This window comes from Phoenix dactylifera, chromosome 9 (assembly GCF_051530095.1).
Source record: "Phoenix dactylifera cultivar Ajwa chromosome 9, Ajwa_hap1_PhDact_Kaust_v1.1, whole genome shotgun sequence".
NCBI classification, from domain to species: Eukaryota; Viridiplantae; Streptophyta; class Magnoliopsida; order Arecales; family Arecaceae; genus Phoenix; species Phoenix dactylifera.
This window is the reverse complement of record NC_143198.1, coordinates 28,848,330-28,856,832: the sequence shown is the minus strand read 5'-3', so window position 1 is coordinate 28,856,832 and position 8,503 is coordinate 28,848,330.

Below are 8,503 nucleotides of genomic sequence, written 5' to 3'. Positions count from 1 at the left end.
CAAATTATCTCCTCAGCTAAAAGCATCTTGGCTATTATCATGAGCAATTTTCATAACCGCGTGGGTGAGATGCACGGGTGAAACCCCCACGCATGACCTTTAGGACATGTAATAGCTACCAAAAACGGCCGATCAACATGCCCAAATTCCTCAGTGATGGATATTGACACTCGCCTATATAAACCATTCCTAGGAGACCGTTCAAGTAAATGCTCTCGAGCCCTCTTGCACCCTTGTGCTGCCGCTCTCACAACACCTTTGCTCTTCCTTGAGAGTTCGTCTGACTTAGGCATCAGAGTCCTTCACCAAACACTCTTCAACAAAAGGATTTTTCTATTTTTGTTGTTTCAGGTTAGATTCGGCGTCAAGCAAAAATCTGAGCACAATCTCCACTGCCTAACATCATCTTAGGAGCAACCGACATCGTAGCCATCACAAACCGTCCAAATTTCTCTAGTAACTCAGCCAGCTCGGCATGTTGATTGGACCAATTCCTAGCAGCAATAGTACCTAATCTGCTTGTAGATTGATTTTATTTGAAAATAAAATATGGACTAAATTCGTTTTTGGCCTATCAAAAACTATAATATACCTAACTTGGTAACGTTCCTTTGGATTAGAGAGGATCAAGGCCATCCTAAATAAAAAAGAGCTCTAAGTCAGTCATGCATGGTTTTTGTATATTTAAACTTAACATGAGCAATCTTGTCATGGCTGGTTTACGTTGTAATTGTCGACCATTCATAACCATGCACTAAATACTCCTTTTTCTTAAAATAATTAAGCAGCGTCAATAAAATACTCCTTCCTTTTTACTCAATTATGTAACCAGGCTTGAAATCAAGAGACAAATTTAGGCCCGATCCTCTTTTGGTTTCTTCCATGAGCCCGATCATTTATAAAGCTCGTCTGGCCAAGGAACTTTAAGTTACAGCTCCGTATGCATTTGATTAAATATAGTATGCATAAGGTTCAGCTGTTTCTAAACAAAAGCAATGTCAACAATAATTAACTTGGACCAGCACTAGAATTTATGAAGCATTTAGTTTACGTTCCATAATTTTTATTTTCCTGTCCAGAGGCCATGAGAGTATCTTAACAGCTAGATTTTTTAACTTTTTTTCCAGCCATGGCAAATATAAAGAAGGTACTGAAAAAATGCCAAGAAGTAATAAGCTACTGAGTACAAAGAAGGGCGAACGTTTTAAGTTCTGAAAGTAAAACATAAAACAAATATCAAGCACTGACAGAGGAGTCCGATCTCTGACCTCAGGAAAGAATCGTCTTTGACCAAAACATCTGGCTGAACCGAGACAGCAGATGAGGTTTCACCTGAAAGGATATCGACGGAATCACCCTAGACTTCTTCCATTGCATGAGATCCTTGGCTTCCGATTTTGTCTTTCCAGTAGTAAAGTATTCTGGGAAAGCTCCTTCTGAAGACCTGGGAGAACAGTGCCGTATCTCCGATTAAGCTCTTTAACCTGTTCCTCCAAAACTGCATCACTGAGTATTCTTCAACTGGTTGCTTAACCTCTTTCCAAGGACAACGCAAACTACGCGCCCTTTGAAACCTCGTTCTTGGACTCATTAACATCCATGCCTTTGATAGGAACGTCAACTGCAGAATGAGCAACCTCATTTTTCTCACTCGAACTTGGCTCCGGTCTTAGAGAAACAGCACTGTCTTTCTCATAGGACACTTCAATAAGATCTTCAAGCATCTTCTCCACGGCATCAACACCGTAAACCTCCAGGTAGCTCAATGTGCATTAATAATATGATCCATAATGGCTGACCAAATACTTTTTTTTGAATGGAAAGGAGGTAGCAAAGAGCTTCCCCCCATGTTATTAAGATCAGGAACATTTACAGGAGGAGGATGGTAATACAGAGGAGGAGGGATGGTTTTAGCGGGGTAGGAGAAGGGGATGAAGAAAACAAAGATCCGGTACTGTCGCCAGCTTGCTCCATAGCCTCTGATGTTTGTCCCCCACTTTTGAAGAACAAAGATGCTCCCATGTGTGGAGAGTACGAAGAATTCTTTGCAGGACCGCGTATATGGAACAATGCTTCCTCAGAAAGATTTTATCATTTCGCTCTCACCAAATTCTCCAACAAATGGCAGCAAAAGTTGATCTCCAATTCTTTTGTCCAATGGTAGATGGTTTCTACTCCTTCATTCGGTCCACAGATTATGAAGGTTTGAAGGTCAGCCTCTAAAATTCAGTTGAAACAAGATAGAGGTTTGTTGATTAGGCTGGTCACCACCCGAGGTATGCTGGGATCGGCCTTCGCCGAAGTGGAAGGCATGACAAATTGGCCAGAACCAAGGTCATTCACCTTGGCTATGTTGGAAGTTGATAAACTTAATTATGCTGAAGAATCCAAAGGGTCATATGAAGTATTCAAAGGGTCATATGAAGTATCCAAAGGGTCATATGGATAATCTAAAAGGTCTTATTATGATGTACTTATTAGGGGAGTTAAAAGGTCACTTCTAGTGCCTATAAATATGTGGCTATCATGAAGAAGAATGTATGGAAGAAAAAAGAAAGGAGTGGTAGATAGAGAGGGCTTGAGAGAAAAATTGTATTCCTCTTTAAAGAAAAGTTGTACTACTCCATTATCTTATATAAAGTATTTTTTTTCCATGTTCTTGTGTTTCCACCACCATTGCATATTCTATCAAAGTGGTATCAGAGCTTGGTCATGGCTACCGGGATGCTTCCTATTCCTCGTCTCACCAATACCAACTATGAAAATTGGAGTATCCAAATGAAGGCGTTACTTGGATCTCAAGATATTTGGGACATAGTCGAAAAAGGCTATGAAGAAGACGGAGATAGAGCGCAACAACGAGAGACTTTGAAGAAAGATAAGAAGGCTCTCTACTTCATTTATCAAGGCTTAGATGAAGCTGCTTTTGAGAAGATTGCTGGTGCTACCAACTCAAAGCAAGCATGGGAGATCCTCAAGAAAGCCCATAAGGGTGTTGAGAAAGTGAAGAAGGTGCGCCTCCAAATATTGAGAGGCGAGTTTGAGACTTTGAAGATGAAGGAAGGAGAATCCATCTCGGATTACTTCACAAAGGCTCTATCTATTGTAAACCAAATGAGAAGAAATGGTGAGAATATAGAGGACAAGCGTGTGGTGGAGAAGATCCTAAGATCCTTGGATCAAAAGTTTGACTATGTTGTGACAGCAATTGAAGAGTCCAAAGATGTGGATACTATGACAATTGATGAGCTCATGGGTTCTCTACAAGTCCATGAGCAGAGGATCTTGTTGCGAAAAGAAGAACCTTTGGAGCAAGCCCTGAAAAGCAAGCTCACCATCAGTGAGAAGAAGGAAGGCCCAACTGACGAGGACAAACATAAAAACCATGGTCATGGTTACAGCCATGGATATCATCATGGACGAGGTCGTGGACAAGGACGAGGTTTCTTTGGACGTGGCAGAGGAAGAGGAGGCCTAGGACTTCCATCAAATGAAGAAAGCACTCAAGATGGAAAAAAGCAAGGAGGTTTCTCAAAAAGAGGACGAAGGTATGATAAAAGAAATGTTAAATGCTTTATTTGTGGCAAATATGGTCATTTTTCTTCAGAATATTATCATAATAAGAATAATCAAGTGCATGAGAAGGCCAACTATGCAAGGAAGGAGGAAGGAGAAAATGGTGTGCTACTACTAGCAGAGAAGGGGGAAGAAGCCTCCAATGAGAATAAATGGTACTTGGATACCGGTGCAAGCAATCATATGTGTGGGCACAAACATATCTTTAAAGAGTTAGATGAGACAGTGGAAGGCAACGTTTCTTTTGGAGATGCCTCAAAAATTCAAGTGAAGGGGATAGGTAAGATCCTAATCCAACTCAAGGATGGTTCTCAACGGTTCATTTCTGATGTTTACTATGTACCTAATATGAAAACAAATATCTTAAGTCTTGGTCAATTATTAGAAAAAGGCTTTAATGTTTGCATGAAAGGAGGATGCCTGTACTTGAATAAACATGATCAGTTGATTGCAAAAGTACCTATGACCAAGAACCGAATGTTCGTGTTGAACATTAAGTATATCAATACAAAGTGTTTAAGTCCGTGCATGAAGAATAACATGTGGCTATGGCATTTGAGGTTCGGGCATTTGAACTTTAGCTCTTTGAAGCTCCTCTCCTCAAAGGCGATGGTGAAGGGGTTACCTCTCATGGAGAATACTTGTGAAGAAATATGTGAAGACTCAAGATCAAGTGGCTGATATATTCACTAAATCCTTGAAAGTAGACCTCTTCATCAAGTTTAAAAGTTCTCTTGGTATGATAAAGAAAGAACAATTAAGTTTAAGGGGGGGTGTTGGAAGTTGATAAACTTAATTATGCTGAAGAATCCAAAGGGTCATATGAAGTATCCAAAAGGTCATATGGATAATCTAAAAGGTCTCATTATGATGTACTTATTAGGAGAGTTAAAAGGTCACTTCTAGTGCCTATAAATATGTGGCTATCATGAAGAAGAATGTATGGAAGAAAAAAGAAAGGAGTGGTAGATAGAGAGGGCTTGAGAGAAAAATTGTATTCCTCTTTGAAGAAAAGTTGTACTATTCCATTATCTTATATAAAGTATTTTTTTCCCATGTTCTTGTGTTTCCACCACCATTGCATATTCTATCAGGCTAAGGCCGAGACCAGGAAGATCAGGATAGTTTAGAATGACTAATATTTTCTCCATCACTTTATTTGCTTCTAGTGAACAAATGATTTATAGATTCTGGGTACACGTACCCCCGCACTGTCATTCCATTCTTTTCTAGCAAGAAATTCCCGAGTGTGAAGCTAGCTTATTTCTTAAAGCAAGTCATAAGAAGATTTTCACTTTTTCTGGCGGCCATCTGGATGGTATTTTGATATAGACGCCTCAAAGCACCATTGTTAATGAAGTTGTAATAAGAATCAACTGTGAAAGAGCCAGACTGGGCGAGTTTGTATACAAGAGGGTTGGACAAGAGAGAATGCCCTGAAGGGTGTGCGGCTGACTCATTCGTATTGGATCAAGGGACTGATCCTCCAAGAAAGAGATCTCCAACTCTACTGAGACTGGCACAAAGGTATTCGGCTTAGGAGCTCTTGCATAAAGATCTCCGAAGAGGGAACAAAGAGGCACTGAATCAATTCATGAAATGATCTTCTCGTGTACCTTGTCCATTTGGTCCCCCGAACAAATGGCTGACCAAATTCAACCTCATGCACCTTGTCCATTTTGGCTCCAAAAGCATGAATCTTTGTGCATGCAGAACATTCTCTTCAGCAGTAGGTCCCAACCATGGTCTCCTCGGTGAGCTCAAAGGGCAACGAACTTCTCTTGAATCGAACAGTAGTTTCTAAGCTACTTGTCCTTGTCCCTGCTTAAGGTATGATCCACCCCTTTCGCCTCCTTTGCAGATGATGCATAACCATATTCCCCATTTCCAGGCTCCAGCCTATGTATAACTTTCTTTTCTCTGCATCATCAAGTTCCGGAATTCATATAGCTCATATTCGTAAACTCTGTGGATGGCCCAATCTTCTCTTTTATTGGACCATCCTTTTTCTTTCATAATTTCTTGTTGATGTACTTTGTGTTTCCCCTTTAAAAAAAAATGCACTTTGGGTTCTGAGGTCGTTTCATCCTCTGTATCTGTGGCCTTTCCAAGCCCATTTATTCCTCTGACAGGGTTTCGAGGACTTTGCGAGCAATAACTAGTGAACTATAACTAGTGCATTTTTACAAATAAATTATATCCCGCACTGCATTCATCAACATAATCATGTATTATGCCAATCAGCTCGTCTCTCCTTTCTATGAGTTAATCACATTAGCGCATAATGAATAAAGCCTATTGAAAGAATATAAGATAATTAGTGTATATGGTGTAGAATATAATTTTTTCAACCATATAAATCTACATACATATCACCAAATCCAATATTGTTTTTAGAATTGTGCCGGCAGAAGTCAAACATTTCCTCCAAATTTATTAATAAAAGCTACAAATTCTCTTTTCTTGTAAACCAGCTCGTCTCCAGCTCTCGCAACTTGTCGACCCGAACCAAGTTGCCTGTCATATGGTGCCTAAATTGCGCCTTTTATATGAGCATAGTCCACATCCTATAAATGATACCTTCCCTTTGGAGTCTATCGCCTATCTTATTAGTTCATGTGGAGACAATGTTGTGGTTCTCCTTTGCTCCATCTTTTTCTCACCTTTGTTCCCACATTTGGAGCTCTGGCTCCCAATCCCAAAGCCATCAAAATCGAACAAAACTCGTCAGCAAGCACCGAGAAACCCGAGATATGCATCATATAAAAGGAGATCCACTAGCATCTTCGCGTGCTTGCTTTCTTTAATGTCATAAGCTTGGCTTGTGTCACGAGAGTGGCAGACACAAACACCGCCTACAAGTATCGCCACCCATTTTTTTCCCTTTTGGGAATAGAGTCGGCGGCGAGAGCATGACATGAGTTATGGCAGGGGCATTCTCTTGCCTCCTAAGCCTTCACTTGGGCCACATGTCTGCTTTTATTGTTCTCTTCTAGCTTCTCTTTTCCTTGCCCCGCGACTTGATTCCAGGAATCGTTTGGTTTGCGGAAACGACGGAAAAATTTTTGTTAATAAATATATATATAGTTGAAGATCTAAAAAAAAAAAGTTAATTTTTATATTTTATGAAAAAAATTTATATGGATATAAAAAAAGTCATTTTTCCATGGAATAAAAATTTGATAGTTTTTTTAACAAAAATATCCTCAAGCCGTCATTATATTGTTAATAGCTATTTTTAATAATTAATCTTAAATTACTTAAAATATACTATTAAAATTATTACAAAATTAAGAAGTTGTCTGATTATCAAAAATTGTTAGAACTCTAAAAATTCATCTTAATGAATATTTTAAATTCTTATTTTTACATATTTAAAAATATGTTTAAATAATTTGAGCTTAGAATAATTGAAAATAGATATTAAAAATTATGCATGTGATGTTTTACATATATTTTTACAACTTTATTAAGCATATAGTAGGTATTTTATATAACTTTTCCAAAAAAAAAGATGCTCAACGGAATATAAATCATTTCAAAAAATGTGTTTCTTATATTATTTGATTATGATCGACTAAATATGTAAAAACTTTTTGCTCATTTATTATATACCCAAGTATTGGTTTTTTAGAAAAAAATATTCTAGCGATATAAAATTTTTTCTGCGAACCAAATGAGCTCTTTGGGAGTAAGAGGATATTGGTGTTCTCGATACCTTTGGGTTGCAACAGTTATGGTGGCGTCCAAATAGCATGTCACCTAGCAAGTATCCCTGATGAAATTGTAAGATGAATGGAGACTTTTCTAAGGAATATCATTTTCTAAATAATCAAGTCTTAAATATTGGATATAAAGACCGCCGGTTTCTCACACACAAATTAGACAATTTTAGGAAAAAAACTTTCGAATAATCAAGTTTTAAGTATTGGATATTGTTGCCGTTTGAAATCGGCCCGATCAAGATGCTGAGCCGATTGAGCTACTAGAGGGCTTGTACGATTTGTAGTTTAGACTGTGGAGGTTGATCAAAGACCGCGATATGGCGGTTGCCGTGCTTAGATGGGGATAACTCCAATGCTGGTCGCTCTCAAGATGGTAGTGAAAAAGAAAAAACCGTGCTCGAACCTTTACTTCAATACTTGATCCGACCTAAAATAGTAAAAATGAAAAAAATTTATTACCAAAGAATATCCAGCAGAAGATCCTCTAATACCTAAGTCAGATAGACTCTTGACGAATAGTGAAGATATCATGCGAGTGGCGGAGTGGCATCTTAAGAATATAAGAGGACTCGAGAGCATTTACATAGAGGGTCTCCAAGGAATGATTTAAATAGGCAAGGGTTGGCACCCGTCACCAAATTTCGGGCACATGGATCAGCTATTTTTGGTAGCCCATCGTCTTGAAGATTAGGCACTAGAATTTAGTCCATGCATCTTGCCCAAAACTGCTTACAATGATGGCCAAAAAGTTGATAGGGAGATATTTTAAAATTCGAAATACTCTTCACGGGCCATTGAGTTGGCCATATTGCACCAAAACCAAATTGGCACGTCCTTTATATGGAGATTTTTGGGGAAGCGTTGCAACATTGATAAGAAAATCCTTGTCCTCTACCATAGGAAAGAGATATACGAACAGTTAGTTTGTACTAAATCCTTCATTGGCGAACCATGGCATGTCCTAGTACCAAGAGGCTGCACATCTCATTGTAGCCTATGACTAAAGCACTTGCATATTTCATTGCTTCCAGCACAGAGCAAACACCATGAAGCTACAGTCATTATCAAATCTACTCATCATAAATCTCCTTCTTAAATGACTGACAATGTAGGTAGACAAAGAAGCCATCGAAATTAATAATTGATGCTTCTAGGTTGGAAGCCATCAAAATCACCCAAGTAAAGGAGTCAAGAAGACATTA